General features: G+C 37.7%; 1 pseudogene across 1 annotated transcript; it reads left to right on the top strand.

Moving 5' to 3' along the window:
• The first annotated feature begins 67 nt into the window (after positions 1–67).
• Positions 68–15,888, top strand: LOC309636693 (disks large homolog 3-like; annotated as a pseudogene). The gene is made up of 6 exons (XR_014268519.1): positions 68–205; positions 1,086–1,158; positions 1,526–1,647; positions 4,730–4,867; positions 5,021–14,223; positions 14,951–15,888. The product of XR_014268519.1 is annotated as a disks large homolog 3-like (transcript).
• Positions 15,889–17,413: the final 1,525 nt, after the last annotated feature.

Here is a 17,413-nt window from a genome sequence, read left to right as displayed (position 1 = left end):
ACCTTAAAGGCTGGAAATGTAGGCATCCGGGGCACTGACGCGCTCTCTCCGGATCTCCTCACTCATTGGCTGCGGGTATCTCGCACAGCGAACGGACCGCCTTGCCGTTTCGGTCCCCGTAGGCCGTCATCGTGCTTCCTTTGGAGACTGTAATTACCCCTAAAAGCTTGGTCGATATGTTTGTTTGCTCCTTAGCTGCCTGAGAGTAAGTGTAGAGTCGTACAGTATTTCCGAATCCTCTTCCCTGGAACGTGGTTGCTTAATAAATGATGAGGGGGATGGTGGACGAACCTACCTCTGTGTCTCCCCTGGCCTGATCTCAGAAGCACTGAAGAAGTGTAGGCATCGGGAGCAGTTTTGATAACGAAGTAATTGAGGTCAAATCACATTGAAAATACAAAGCACTTGAAAATTAGAATATCAAGGGAATTGTTGCTCAGTTACAGCGCTAAAATGGTCACTATTGCTCTAAGACGCTGGGGTAATTGTTATTATTTCGTGTTAGCTTCCATTTAATCAGTTTGCGATGCTGAATTCTCCTATCCTGGATCATCTGGTAAGATTTTATCAAGAGCATCTTAAAAAGTGTAGTGATACATTAATGGGCACACGCAAGCAACCCTAGTTCCAACTTGTATGTTTACCAGACTTGGTGTATTTGAAATAAAAGCAAATGCTTCTTGATAACAGGTATACTGAACAAACAAAATGTAATATCAGTATTTGTTAAGTAGAAGTAAAAAGCTATACAATATTTCTAACGATCCCAAGTCTGTTAATGAGAAATGAGTTCAGTCCTCCCACCCCAATAAAGAAGACTTTTCATTTTCCATATTCCGTTCCTCGATACCTAGAAGTATTAAATTTCTATGTAGTCATTCTAACATAGATATATACAATGTTGTATTCTCCTTTATTTTACCTAAGGAGAATTTTTCTGTTTTGTTTCATAATCACATTATGAATGATGAGGTAGATTTCTGATGAATAAATGCACTATAATCATTCTTCATTTAATCTCACCAACTTTATTATACAGTAAGCTTCAGTGATAAATTTATTGTATGTTGTTTTTCTTATTTTAGATTTTTGAGAAGTAGCAGTAAGGTGTATGAACTGAAAAAACAAAACAAAACAAAACCCCACAACATAAGAGCTGTAAGTTGAGTTTTATTCTGGGTATTATAGAGGACTCACGCCCAGAGCAGCTCTGAGGAACTGCTCTGAAGAAGTAGGGGGAGGAGCCAGTGTGTGTGTGTGTGTGTGTCTGTGTGTGTGTGTGTGATTTTGGATAGGGAATACATGCAGTCAAGCACACATCTCAATAAAAGGTTATTGCTAGCCAGGAGGAACAAGTATCTCAGTCAGTGATTTTAGTGCCTTTTTTTTTTTTTTTTCCATGTAAGGGAAGATGCAAGATTTTGGTTTCATTAAAATTCTTCCTGAGATATCTAACTATCTAGAGGGCCTATTTTGCCAAAACACAGAGTGCCTCATCCTGTTCTTCCTTCTTAATTCCTTTCAGGGTGTACTGCTGGTCAATGACTACCCTGGCTAATGACTTGATCCTTGTAGAAGTGGATGGTGTGCAACATTCTTTGTTTTGCAAGGGCTTAAGCCTTTTAAAATAATTTTAGGACTTTAAAGGTATGTACTGTCAATTGTTTCCAAAAAGGTGGTATTAATTTGCTTTTTCACCAGCCATGGATGTGAGGAGGAGCCATGAAGAGGTTTAAAAAGTTGGTTGTGGCCAAATCCACTTTCTGAGTATCCTAGCATTATCATAACATTGCACTGTTTATCAGTAAGCTAACTCATTTAAATGGCTTTAATGTTTATTGTCAGTTTTTTTCAACTATAACATTTTACAATCAGAAAATAATAAATGCTTATAATAGATAATTTGAAAATATAGAAATGTACGAAAAACAAATCAACAATAATTCTACTTCTCAGCAATAAGTATTGAGATCACTAAAATAACTGATAAAATTATTTCCAGTGGTTCCCCCCTCCCCCCAGGCAAGTATTGGTATGAATGTTAAAAAAAAAAACACAGAACTGGAGTCATAGTGTATATGGAAGTTTATGTTCCTCTTTTGGGTATTTTAATAAACTACACAATTAAATTATTCTTAGTAAGAAAAGAAAGTATAGAGACAGTGCGTTCCACTTCACTCCCAACACTTCATCTCCATTCCCACACTCCAGTGCTGACTACCAGGAACTGTTCAAGAAACTTTGTGGTGGTAACACCCATAATTTATATAGCCTTTAAATCCAGCTCCCACCTCCCTACCCCCCAACACACACGAACTATTACATAGTATCTTGAGATTTTTCCCATGCTATGAGAGCAGTGCTGTAGAATAGCTAAAAGTGGAAAGTGGACCTTTGGAGCCAGACTGGGATTCAAATCTTAGCTCTGCAATATAGTGCCTAAAAGACTTTAATCATTTCAGGAAATCTGTCTAGACTTCAATTTTCTCTTCTGTCAAATGTAAATCATAATAATTCTTTAGAGATCATGTAAATGTTGCTAGTGTTAAAAGCATGGAAATCAATTGAAGTGTGGAAATCACTTGTAAAGCTCTTTAGTGCATTGCCTTGTGCATGGTAGGTGCTCAATAAATGAAAACTATTTTTACTTTGAAATGTTCTACAGAAATCGTATGACCAAATGGTATCCAATCCTATTGCCACAAATACCAGTATTTTCTTAGATGACATAGGCATTCTTTGTTGTTGCACATAGATGTGGCTTCCGATATTTTTCTTTTGTAAATAATAATATGATTGACATCCTTACATACAAATATTTGTATCTCCTTTTTTCTCAACTTAGATCCTTGAAAGTGGAATTTCTAGGTAAAATAATATGGACATATTTAAGATGAAATATACACCTATGCTACTTTCCAGATAGATTATACAAATTTACACTCCCAACAGCAATAGATGAAAGTCCTAGGTTCACAGCATCCTTCCAGCCTTAAATACTATAACTTCTAATAATTTTGCTTTCTTTGTGTTTTGTGAATTCACTCCTCATATCCTTTGCTCATTTATCTTTTGGAGAACTAAAGATTTTTTTGGTTTTGAAGAGATTTTTATAATTTTAAAATATTAAAATAGACATTTTTGAAATATTTATTTCATAGTTGACCTTTCTTATTTATCATTTTTTGATAGTAGAGCAATATTTAATTTTTATGCAGTCAGATTTATGCATATTTTCCTTTGTGTTTTTTTTTTTTCCCAGTGCTTTTATACTTAGGACCGTTGAGTCAGCTACTCCCGTAATACTGTGTATGCACACACATGTATACCTACTCTGGTTTATTTCTGGGCTTTCTATTCAATTCTATTAAATTATCGTCTGCTCTGTTTCACTTATTATTTCACCTGTTTTCCTTAACTTTATTTGTTCTTTTTTCTTTTTTTAAGGTTAAAAGCCTTAATTTCTTTTTTTCCCCTTGTTCACAGATGAAATAATTTAAGGCTATAAATTTGCCCTTGCATACTTTAGCTCCATTTCATAAATTATGTAGTCTTATCATTCTGCTATTTTACTAAATAGCCTAAAGTTGTGGTTATATATCTATTTTCATATCACATATCACAAGAATCTGAGGACTAGATATTTAAGTATTTGAAATTTGCAGTGGTAACAGCTTTTAAATATTATAACATACACATTTTATACAAAAGATTAGATGGTAACAATATGAATACCAATTTTGTTGGAGCACAACATCATGGCACAAACTGTTCTTATCAGATTAAGAAATTTATGAAGCAGAAATGTACTTGGGCTTAGTTATGGTGCATGCACAATTTTATTTACTTAAGCTGTGTTGGTGTACGAATTACATTAGAAATCTGATTGTCAGAATTTACAAATATTTTTTACATGGAATAACAACTGAATTCTTTTTTGTGGTGAAGCCTATGTTGAATCAAAAAGAAAAGGAAAAAAAAAAGACCTAATCATAGTGGTACCTGTTTTTCTTTTTGCTTCCCTGCGTCAGTCACATTTTTAGAAATGTCCTGAATTTATTTCACTACTTTGTAAACCAGTATAAGTGCCCTACAATAGTGTTGCATATTTTGTAAGTGATTCTTCCAAAATTTGGTTAGTTTTTTCCAAAATAAGCTGAACATCTTTAACAGAAACATTTTATAAATTTGGATTACCAGAAACCCTTCAGCTTTTGAAGTCCTTTGAAAATTACAGTTAAAAAAAACAAAGATTACAAACAAGAATACATTGAAATTTATCCCTACAAAACAAAGGAGGAAATAAAATATAAATAATAAGAGAAACTAGAAATGATAATTTTGTATATTAAAAAACATAGGTTTATGTTTATACTCTTTAGCATGTGTGAGCTTTTTGAAGAATACAACTTTTCATAGTGTTACCCATATTTGAATTTCCATATAGGCTGCAATCCTGATGGAAATAATTTATTAAATTCTCATATCAAAATTGGAAAGTACTTTTTCTTATAATAAATTCTTACTTATTTGTTTTTACTTTTTAAATTCCCACCTAAGAGGGTGTCCTTATTAGTTTCAACAGCATCATGAAATGAGAGGTGAGAATCGTACACGTTTTGTGCCCCACCTCACATTCTCTTGGCCCATCATTTTACTCTACTCATTGTGGATGTAACCTAATGTCTCCTTTCAAATGAATCACATACTTTTCGTTCTCTATTCCCAGATTTCTCTGGTGCCAGTATGTATTATAAAATGTCCAAGAGAATCCAGTCATCCCTTCTGATGCTTACCAAACCTGAAAGTGGTAGGAATAAACATGTAATGGTGCAGCCCTGACCAAGTGTTGGATGGGGACTAGTGGGTAAGTGCGCCTGAGTCTGTCTCAAGTGGACAATTCTGCAATGTATCCTACGAGGCTTCTTAGAGGGATTGAGCCCAACTATTTACCGCAATAATCATACTGCTCAATAAGATATCCTAGGATTCAGTTTTCTTTCTCTCCTTCTCTTTGCAGTTTCCCACTCCTCCTCTTTGGGGTGACTTCCTAAAATAGACTGTCTGTTAATAAGCTTTTGTCTCCAGCTCTGCTTTTGGAGAGGACCCATGCTGAAACAAATTGAAATATGTTGAAATGTGTGCATTCTCACTGAATATCTTTTTTTTTTTAAATTAAACCTTCAAAAAATGAAATTCATCATATCTCAGAATGTTATGGACTACATGCTCTATTAATAAAAAAAGAAAAGAATTTTACAGGCTGTAAGTTTGAAGATGTTGTCAATTAGGAAGAATGATTTCCTTTTGCAATAATTGATGGCATTTCCATCAAATTACATTTTTACATTACATCATCTAAAATGCAAGCCTTTCTAAACAATTTCAATTTTCATTAAACTTTGACACTTTAGATGATGCATGTGAGCACTAAGTGACTTATTTTGCTCAGATTTGAATAAACTAATCAAAATTTTAAAATTTGTTGCTAAGTCATTTATTTGTAGCCCGCTTTTATATCATCTTATAAATACAGAAATAATCACAAAGACTTACAGTTTCTAAGTTCCAAAATTTTATATGCATGGTCCTAGTGTTGGAGTATTCTAGACTACATTTTTTTCCAAGAAGAAAGCCCATTTTAGAGATAGTTTCTTTTATATCTTCCTTGCTTCAAAATTAAAAACTTCTATGCAGTTTGTTATAGTGTATAACAAAGATGTTTTCAAAGAACATCAAGACAAACAAATCCGCTTTATATATCTAACTAAAATGTAAAATATTTGAAAGCAGAGCTTTTTGTCTGTTGATCCACTACCATATCCTGAATGCTTAGAACAATGATGGACACAAGATATGCACTCAGTATATATATATTTTTTCTTTTTTTTTGAATTTTGTTTTATTTATTTTTTTATACAACAGGTTCTTATTAGTTATCCATTTTATACACATCAGTGTATACATGTCAATCCCAATCTCCCAGTTCATTACACCACCACCACCACCCCCCAGCCGCTTTCCCCCCTTGGTGTCCATACGTTTGTTCTCTACATCTGTGTCTCAATTTCTGCCCTGCAAACCAGTTCATGTGTACCATTTTTCTAGGTTCCACATGTATGCGTTAATATACGATATTTGTTTTTCTTTTTCTGACTTACTTCACTCTGTATGACAGTCTCTAGATTCATCCACGTCTCTACAAATGACCCAATTTTGTTCCTTTTTATGGCTGGCACTCAGTATATATCTATTAAATAACTTGAATGAATGAACTCATATGTCCTCTGTAGAAAGGAGCTCAAAGGTGGTAAATTCATAATTAATTTGTAGCTGATGTTTTTCTTTAGCTTGTAGAATTTGGAGCAAAATTGAACAAATTTAAATATAGAAATTAATTTAGAGATATTTATATTACAATTAACAAAACAAAATTAGACTCCAGAAAAGATATAGATTAAAAAGTCCATGTAAATTGAAAAGTCAGTTTGCATGAAGGCAGAAGGAATAATTTTAAATGTTAAAGGTTAAGTTGAAATTTATTATTTTTTAAAAGACAAAGTAACTTTTAAAAAAACCAAGTTGAAATGTATTATTATTTTTAAAGACTAACTACGGGTAATTTCAGGTTCAATAAGTCTTGCAAAGCTTACACGTTGTTATAAAGTATAAATTTTGTTCCACAAGGTGGCAGCAAAGATTTATTTTAGAATAATTAGACACCCTCCGTCATCATTCCAAATGATGTACATCTTTAAAAGCTATAATGTATAAGGAACATGGGGCATATTTTTTCTTATTCCTTGGAGGTACCACTTCATCACAAAGGTTCTCTCATTGGTGGCTAGAGTATCTGTGATTCCTTATACTTGCCTCCTCTCTTTTAAATGCTCCACCTACATTTCACTTTTCATACACTTCCAGATTAACCTTAAATTACAAATCTGAACATGTCACTCATTAACTAAAAAAAAAAAAAAATTCAATAATTCCCTAAACCATGCAAAATAAAGAATAATGCTTTTAGTTTATTCAGTCAATCAACTCAGTAACTATATTCTATTTACAAAGCACTATGATAGGCCCTAGGAAAAGAAACAAGATAATGCATGGAGCTTTCCAGTCTGGGAATTACAAATATGTAAAGATATGGGAAATTGGTTCAAGATGGTGGAGTAGAAGGATGTGTGATCACTCCCTCTTGTGAGAGCACCATAATCACAACTAACTGCTGAACAACCATCAACAGGAAGACACTGGAACTCACCAAAAAAATACTCCACATCCAAAGACAAAGGAGAAGCCAAAATAAGATGGTAGGAGGGGCTCAATCACAATAAAATCAAATCCCATAACTGCTGAGTGGGTGACTCACAAACTGGAGAACAATTATACCACAGAAGTCCACCCACTGGAGTGAAGGTTCTGAGCCCCATGTCAGGCTTCCCAACCTGCAGGTCCGGCAACGGGAGGAGGAATTCCCAGAGAATCAGACTTTGAAGCCTAGTGGGATTTGATTGCAGGACTTCAACAGGACTGGGGTAAGCAGAGACTCCACTCTTGGAGGGCACACACAAAGTAGTGTGTGCATCAAGAACCAGGGGAAGGAGCAGTGACCCCATAGGACACTGAACCAGACCTGCCTGCTAGTGTTGGAGGGTCTCCTGCAGAGGTGGGGGTGGCTGTGTCTCACCTTGAGGACAAGGACACTGGCAGCAGAAGTTCTGGAAAGGACACCTTGGTGTGAGCCCTCCCAGAGTCCTCCATTAGCCCCACCAAAGAGCCGGGTAGTCTCCAGAGTTGGGTCACCTCAGGCCAAACAACCAACAGGGATGGAACCCAGCCCCACCCATCTGAAGACAAGCAGATTAAAGTTTTACTGAGCTCTGCCCACTAGAGCAACACCCAGCTCTACCCACCACAAGTCCCTCCCATCAGGAAACTTGCACAAACCTCTTAGATAGCCTCACCCACCAGAGGGCAGAAAGCAGGAGCAAGAATAACTACAGTCCTGCAGCCTGTGGAACAAAAACCACATTCACAGAAAGATAGACAAGATGAAAGGCAGAGGTCTATGTATGAGATGAAGGAACAAGATAAAACCCCAGAAAAACAAATAAATGGAGATAGGCAACGTTCCAGAAAAAGAATTCAGAATAATGCTAGTGAAGATGGTATGGGACATTGGAAAAAGAATGGAGGCAAAGATCGAGAAGATGCAAGAAATGTTTAACAAAGACCTAAAAGAATTAAAGAACAAACACCTAGAAGAATTAAAGAACAAACAAACAGAGATGAACAATACAATAACTGAAATGAAAACTACACTAGAAGGAATCAATAGCAGAATAACTGAGGCAGAAGAACGGATAAGTGATCTGGAAGACAGAATGGTAGAATTCTCTGCCACAGAACTGAATAAAGAAAAAAGAATGAAAAGAAATGAAGACAGCCTAAGAGACCTCTGGGACAACATTAAACACAACAACATTTTCATTTATAGGGGTCCCAGAAGGAGAAGACAGAGAGAAAGGACCCAAGAAAATATTTGAAGAGATTATAGTCAAAAACTTCCCTATGGGAAGGGAAATAGCCACCCAAGTCCAGGAAGTGCAGAGAGTCCCAGGCAGGATAAACCCAAGGAGAAACACATCGAGACACATAGTAATCAAATTGACAAAAATTAAAGACAAAGAAAAATTATTGAAAGCAACAAGGGAAAAATGACAAATAACATACAAGGGAACTCCCATAAGGTTAACAGCTGATTTCTCAGCAGAAACTCTACAAGCCAGAAGGGAGTGGCATGATATATTTAAAGTGATGAAAGGGAAGAAGCTACAATCAAGATTACTCTTCCCGGCAAGGATATCATTCAGATTCAACAGAGAAATCAAAAGCTTTACAGACAAGCAAAAGCTAAGAGATTTCAGCACCACCAAACCAGCTCTACAACAAATGCTAAAGGAACTTCTCTAAGTGGGAAACACAAGAGAAGAAAAGGACCTACAAAAAAGCCCCATAACAATTAAGAAAATGGTAATAGGAACGTACATATCGATAATTACCTTAAACGTGAATGGATTAAATGCTCCAACCAAAAGACACAGGCTTGCTGAATGGATACAAAAACAGGACCCATATATATGCTGTTTACAAGAGACCCACTTCAGACCTAGGGACACATACAGACTGAAAGTGAGGGGATGGAAAAAGATATTCCATGCAAATGGAAATCAAAAGAAAGCTGGAGTGGCAATACTCATATCAGATAAAATAGACTTTAAAATAAAGAATGTTACAAAAGACAAGGAAGGACACTACATAATGATCAAAGGATCAATCCAAGAAGAAGATATAACAATTATAAATATATATGCACCCAACATAGGAGCACCTCAATACATCAGGCAACTGCTAACAGCTATAAAAGAGGAAATCGACAGTAATACAATAATAGTGGGGGACTGTAACACCTCACTTACACACACAATGGACAGATCATCCAAACAGAAAATTAATAAGGAAACACAAGCTTTAAATGGCACAGTAGACCAGATAGATTTAATTGATATTTATAGGACATTCCATCTAAAAACAGCAGATTACACTTTCTTCTCAAGTGCACATGGAACATTCTCCAGGATAGATCACATCTTGGGACACAAATCAAGCCTCAGTAAATTTAAGAAAATTGAAGTCATAGCAAGCATCTTTTCTGACCACAACGCTATGAGATTAGAAATCAATTACAGGGAAAAACCGTAAAAAGCACAAACACATGGAGGCTAAACAATATGTTACTAAATAACCAAGAGATCACTGAAGAAATCAAAGAGGAAATCAAAAAATACCTAGAGACAAATAACAACGAAAATACGACAATGCAAAACCTATGGGATGCAGCAAAAGCAGTTCTAAGAGGGAATTTTATAGCAATAAAAGCCTACCTCAAGAAAAAAGAAAAATCTCAAATAAACAATCTAAACTTAAACTAAAGGAACTAGAGAAAGAAGAACAAACAAAACACAAAGTTAGTAGAACGAAAGACATCATAACGATCAGAGCAGAAATAAATGAAATAGAAACAAAGAAAACAGTAGCAAAAATCAATAAAACTAAAACTGTTTCTTTGAGAAGATAAACAAAATTGATAAACCATTAGCCAGAGTCATCAAGGAAAAGAGGAAGAGAACTCAAATCAATAAAATTAGAAATGAAAATGGAGAAGTTACAGCAGACACCACAGAAATACAAAGCATCCTAAGAGATTACTACAAACCATTTTAGCCAAAAAATTGGACAACCTGGGAGAAATGGACAAATTCTTAGAAAGGTATAACCTTCCAAAACTGAACCAGGAGGAAATACACAATATGAACAGACCAATCACAAGTAATGAAATTGAAACTGTGATTAAAAATCTTCCAGCAAACAAAAGTCCAGGACCAGATGGCTTCACAGGTGAATTCTATCAAACATTTAGAGAAGAGCTAACACCCGTCCTTCTCAAACTCTTCCAAAAAATTGCAGAGGAAGGAACACTCCCAAACTCATTCTATGAGGCTACGATCATCCTGATACCAAAACCAGAAAAAGATACTAAAAAAAAATTACAGGCCAATATCACTGATGAATATAGATGCAAAAATCCTCAACAAAATACTAGCAAACAGAATAAAACAACACATTAAAAGGATCATACACCATGATCAAGTGGGATTTATCCCAGGGATGCAAGGATTCTTCAATATACACAAATCAAACAATGTGATACACCATATTAACAAATTGAAGAAGAAAAACCATATGATCATCTCAATAGATGCAGAAAAAGCTTTTGACAAAATTCAACAACCATTTATGATAAAAACTCTCCAGAAAGTGGGCATAGAGGGAACCTACCTCAACATAATAAAGTCCATATATGACAAACCCACAGCAAACATCATTCTCAATGGTGAAAAACTGAAAGCATTTCCTCTAAGATCAGGAACAAGACAAGGATGTCCACTCTCACCACTATTATTCAATATAGTTTTGGAAGTCCTAGCCACGGCAGTCACAGAAGAAAAAGAAATAAAAGTAATCCAAATTGGAAAAGAAGAAGTAAAACTGTCACTGTTTGCAGATGACATGATACTATACATAGAGAATCCTAAAGATGCCACCAGAAAACTCCTAGAGCTAATCAATGAATTTGGTAAAGTTGCAGGATACAAAATTAATGCACAGAAATCTCTTGCATTCCTATACACTAATGATGAAAAATCTGAAAGAGAAATTAAGGAAACACTCTCATTTACCATTGCAACAAAAATAATAAAATACCTAGGAATAAACCTCCCTAGGGAGACAAAAGACCTGTATGCAGAAAACTGTAAGACACTGATGAAAGTAATTAAAGATGATACAAACAGATGGAGAGATATACCATGTTCTTGGATTGGAAGAATCAACATTGTGAAAATGACTATAAAGCAATTTACAGATTCAATGCAATCCCTATCAAATTACCAATGGCATTTTTTTTACAGAAGTAGAACAAAAAATCTTAAAATTTGTATGGAGACAAAAAAGACCCCGCATAACCAAAGCAGTCTTAAGGGGAAAAAAACAGAGCTAGAGGAATCAGACTCCCTGACTTCAGACTATACTACAAAGCCACAATAATCAAGACAGTATGGTACTGGCACAAAAACAGAAATATAGATCAGTGGAACAGACTAGAAAGCCCAGAGATAAACCCACGCACCTATGGTCATCTTATTTTTGATAAAGGAGGCAAGAATATACAATGGAGAAAAGACAGCCTCTTCAATAAGTGGTGCTGGGAAAACTGGACAGCTACATGTAAAAGAATGAAATTAGAACACTCCCTAACACCATACACAAAAATAAACTCAAAATGTATTAGAGACCTAAATGTAAGACTGGAGACTATAAAACTCTTAGAGGAAAACATAGGAAGAACACTCTTTGATATAAATCATAGCAAGATCTTTTTTGATCCACCTTCTAGGGTAATGGAGATAAAAACAAAAATAAACAAATGGAACCTAATGAAACTTAAAAGCTTTTGCACAGCAAAGGAAACTACAAACAAGATGAAAAACCAACCCTCAGAATGGGAGAAAATATTTGCTAACGAATCAATGGACAAAGCACTAATCTCCAAAATATATAAACAACTCATGCAACTCAATATGAAAAAAAAAAAACAACCCAATCAAAAAATGGGAAGAAGACCTAAATAAACATTTCTCCAAAGAAGACATACAGATAGCCAAGAAGCACATGAAAAGCTGCTCAACATCACTAATTATTAGAGAAATGCAGATCAAAACTACAATGAGGTATCACCTCACGCCAGTTAGAATGGGCATCATCAGAAAATCTACAAACAACAAATGCTGGAGAAGGTGTAGAGAAAAGAGAACCCTCTTGCACTGTTGGTGGGAATGTAAATTGATACAGCCACTATGGAGAACAGTATGGAGTTTCCTTAAAAAACAAAAGTAGAATTACCATATGACCCAGCAATCCCATTACTGGGCATATACCCAGAGAAAACTATAATTCAAAAAGACACATGCACCCTAATGTTCATTGCAGCACTATTTACAATAGCCAGGTCATGGAAACAACCTAAATGCCCATCGACAGACAAATAGATAAAGAAGTTGTGGTACATATATACAATGGAATATTGCCCAGCCATAAAAAAGAACGAAATTGGGTCATTTGTAGAGATGTGGATGGATCTAGAGACTGTCATACAGAGTGAAGTAAGTCAGAAAGAAAAACAAATATTGTATATTAATGCATAGATGTGGAACTAGAAAAATGATACAGATTAACCGGTTTGTAGGGCAGAAATAGAGACACAGATGTAGAGAACAAATATATGGACACCAAGGGGGGAAAATAGTGGGCGTGGGGGTGAGGCTGGTGTGATGAATTGGGAGATTGGGATTGACATATATAAACTAATATGTATAAAATGATAACTAATAAGAACCTGCTGTGTAAAAAAATAAATAAAATAAAATTTTAAAAAAAGAATAAAATAAAGATGTAGCTGCAGCAAAGTACTACCTAGAGAAAAGTATGATTTGGGTACTGTTGAGGCACAGAAGAAAGATGGGGGAGTGAGTTGAGTGTGACTATGGTCACCCTGATCTGTAATTCAGGGGAAAAAATTTGGGCTTGAGGGAATAATTAACATACAAGTATAATTAAACAGCACGTAAATATTATTGGTGAATTTTTAATTGACTCTCCAATTTTAAAATTTATAAATGATAATTGCAAAAGCATTAAAAAACTATAGAAATGATTAATGTGAAATTCACCCAGAATATCTCCATTGCCTACTAGCATTTTGGTATATATATATATATATTTTTAGACCTAGCTTACACAGACACAACTCGTACTTTCATACTCTAAATATCTATATATACAAATATATCATAAATGGGTCATAATACATATTCTGTTTTTGTAACTGCAATTCACTTAATGGTAAGTCACGAAAGGGGAGCTGGAGGGGACAGCAAATGGGACTAAAAAAAAGTGGTCAGGAAGCAGTACAAGAATGGGGAGAGAGGCGGAGGGTGGCGGGCGCCGCTCCTTCCCCCCCACCCCACCTCGTGCGCCTCAGGCATCTCCTCCTCCTCCCTTCCCCTCCTCCCATCCCCCTCCCCCGCCTCCTCCCCTCCCCCCACATGCCCCGCTTTGGGTCCCTGGTCTTCTGCGAGAGACAGAGGGGCCGGCCTGAGCTGAAACTTTCTCAGCACTAGACCTGGACTCCCACCCGGCACCAGAATACAGTCGCTTTGAATTGCAGATATATGACTTGCAAGAGCAAATGATGAACAGCAGCATGAGCTCTGGGTCTGGGTCGGTCCCTGCAAACGAGTGAGAAGAGGTCCTTGTATGTTAGGGCCTTGTTTGATTATGACCAGACTCGGGACCGCTGCCTGCCAAGCCAAGGCCTCAGCTTCTCCTTTGGTGACATTCTACTGTCATTAACGCCTCTGATGATGAGTGGTGGCAGGTGAGACTGGTGACCCCACACGGAGAAAGTGAGCAAATCAGTGTGATCCCCAGTAAGAAGAGGGTGGAAAAGAAAGAAAGGGCTCGACTGAAAACCGTTAAGTTTCATGCCAGGACGGGGATGATTGTGTCTAACAGGTCCATCAGCCACTATGGAGAACAGTGTGGAGGTTCTTTAAAAAACTAAAAATAGAACTACCATACGACCCAGCAATCCCACTACTGGGTATATACCCTGAGAAAACCATAAATCAAATAGAGTCATGTACCACAATGTTCATTGCAGCTCTATTTACAATAGCCAGGAAATGGAAACAACCTAAGTGTCCATTGACAGATGAATGGATAAAGAAGATGTGGCACATATATACAATGGAATATTACTCAGCCATAAAAAGAAACAAAATTGAGTTATTTATAGTGAGTGGATGGACCTAGAGACTGTCTTACAGAGTGAAGTAAGTCAGAAAGAGAAAAACAAATACCATACGCTAACACATATATATGGAATCTAAAAAAAAAAAAACCAAATGGTTCTGAAGAACCTAGGGGCAGGACAGGAATAAAGATGCAGATGTAGAAAATGGACTTGAGGACACAGTGAGGGGGAAGGGTAAGCTGGGAAGAAGTGAGAGAGTGGCATGGACATATATACACTACCAAATGTAAAATAGATAGCTAGTGGGAAGCAGCCGCATGGCACAGGGAGGTCAGCTCAGTGCTTTGTGACCACCTAGAGGGGTGGAATGGGGAGGGTGGGAGGAAGACACAAGAGGAAGGGGATATGGGAATATATATGTATAGCTGATTCACTTTGTTATACAGCAGAAACTAACATACCATTGTAAAGCAATTATACTCCAATAAAGATGTCAAAAAAAAAACAAACCACAAAACGTAAAAAGAGTTTCCGCCTCTCTCAAAAGTTTTCATTTTACAAGAGCAAAGAAAACATGGTATAGGAGAGCAGCATACAGGAACAGGGAGTGACGTCCAACACCAGTGACAGTGAAAGCAGTTCCAAAGGACGGGAGGATGCTATTTTGTCATATGAGCCAGTAACACAGCAAGAAATTCACTATGCAAGGCCTGTCATCCTGGGCCCAATGAAGGACAGAGTCCACGATGACCTGATTTCGGAGTTCCCACATAAATTTGGATTTTGTGTACAACATACTACCTGGCCTCGGCATGATGATGAAGTGGATGGGCAAGACTACCACTTTGTGGTCTCCCGAGAACAGATGGAGAAGGATATTCAGGACAAGTTCATTGAGGCAGGCCAATTCAACGGTAATCTCTATGGGACCAGCATCTAGTCAGTGAAGGGAGTTGGGGAGAGGGGCAAGCACTGCATCTTAGATGTTTCTGGCAATGCTATCAAGAGACTGCAGCAGTCACAACTTTATCCCATTGCCATTTTCATCAAGCCCAAGTCCATTGGAGCGCTTATGGAAATGAACTGACGGCAGATGTGTGAACAAGCAAATAAGATCTATGACAAAGCCATGAATCTGGAGCAGGAGTGTGGAGAATACTTCACAGCCGCTGTACAGGGTGACTCACTGGAAGAGATTTATAACAAAATCAAACAAATCATTGAGGACCAGTCTGGGCACTACATTTGGGTCCCTCCCCTGAAAAACTCTGAAGAATCCCCTCCAACCATTCTATTGTGAACAGAAGAAATCAACTCCCCCTTCCCTCCTCCCTCTTCATTCCTGTCCCCATGGGGAGAACAAATGACTACTGTTCTTGTCCCCTTTTTTAGATATGTCCAAAAAATTGAGTTTTCTAGTCCTGTTCTGTTTTTTTTAAATTTTTGTTTTGTTTTAGTTTATTTTTGGGGATGATGCCATCTTACTCATCATGTGACTGTGCCCATTCCTGCATGGACCTATCCCAAGCACTAGCACAGGTGCAAATCCATCAGAGTCATTGTTTGCATAAAACCAAGCTGAAGCGAAGAGAAGAGAGGAGGACTGATGAAAAGACAGACTGGACAGCTGCGCGGCTTGTGAAATGACCCCCGTGCACCCCGTGAGGAGAGGCTCCCAGGCTTTGCTATGATCTGTACACTGCCTTGAGGCTTGGGATGGTGCGGTCACGGCGATAGAAAGTATCTTATTTATATATAGATATATATATATATAATTTATATAAATATATAGAAATTATTATATATGTATTATATATTCTCATATAGTTTATTATATATTTACATGCATTTGGACTAGAAAATCTATGGAGATTTCATCAATGGTACTGTGTTATTAGAGAAATGCTTTAATTTTCATATTCCAATCAGATGGCATCTTATATCCCAACTGCTTGGGGAGGGAGTGAAAGTGGTAGTTAAGTGCTGTACCGAGGGCACCTGCATTGGTCATTCTCTTGAGAGCTGGGCTTTTCTTTAGGAGGGGTCAGCTGGAGGATGGTGAGAAAGGGCTTTTGCCCGGGGGCCAGAGGCTTGGAGCCGTGACCCTAGAGCCGATGCTGCGCTTGGGGCACAGCCAGGCCTGCGTGTGGGGAGCGAGAGAATGGCTAACGGTACTCCCACGGTATTAAATTGCGATTGTTTTATGCCACCTGATGTGTCTGCATGAGAGGTTTCCTTTTTGTTCATTTGTAAGCTGCTGTTAAACCAAAACCATGTTGTGCTACTGTGTCAGCCTTTTCATTCTTCCACATTTTACTTTTACTATTTAAGTGAATGTGTAGAATCCAATTTGACCGTGTTCTAAAGGCTCATGATGTTCTGGAGGAGCTGGGCCTCGTGATAGACTTGGCGACCCGGGCTTGGCCATCCCGTCAGCGGAAAGGGAAGTGGGGGCAGGTGAGAACCGACAGGAGTTGGGCCTCCTATTGTAATGTGTCCCTTCACTCACCTGCCAGGGACATGCTGGGCTCAGCTGAGGCCCTGTCATGGGGCCCACTGGCAGGGACGGGGAGTCACTTGCCTTCCAGCTCTGCGCTGGGACAGTGGGACAGCCCTGAGCTTGGCCAGCCGCGTAATGAGAAGTTTGATTTGGGTTTTTTTTGCAGCTGCTTCATATGCCCTACCTACCCCAATCCCTCACCAACAGCTGGTAGCTTAACCATTTCTTCAAGAAGAAAGTAGACTTTAATGCTGTCAATTTGAGCTGTAGAGCTGAGATTCACTTACTGTTGAGATGTGAAACCTTGTTGCTTTTTCCCAGAGTCAAACGGCAGTGATTGTGGTCAAGGGGGTTTTTCTCTGACCACAAATGCAGGTGGCAGGTGTGGCCCAGGCCCCGCCCCACCGCACCCCACCCCTCCATGCTCCTTTGAAGCCACCATGCCTCCCTCAGCTCCACGCTGGAGGCACGAC

This window comes from Balaenoptera physalus (genome assembly GCF_965194825.1).
Source record: "Balaenoptera physalus genome assembly, chromosome: 10".
In the NCBI taxonomy this organism is placed as follows: domain Eukaryota; kingdom Metazoa; phylum Chordata; class Mammalia; order Artiodactyla; family Balaenopteridae; genus Balaenoptera; species Balaenoptera physalus.
The sequence above is the reverse complement of the archived record's forward strand: the minus strand, read 5'-3'. Positions and strand labels throughout refer to the sequence as shown.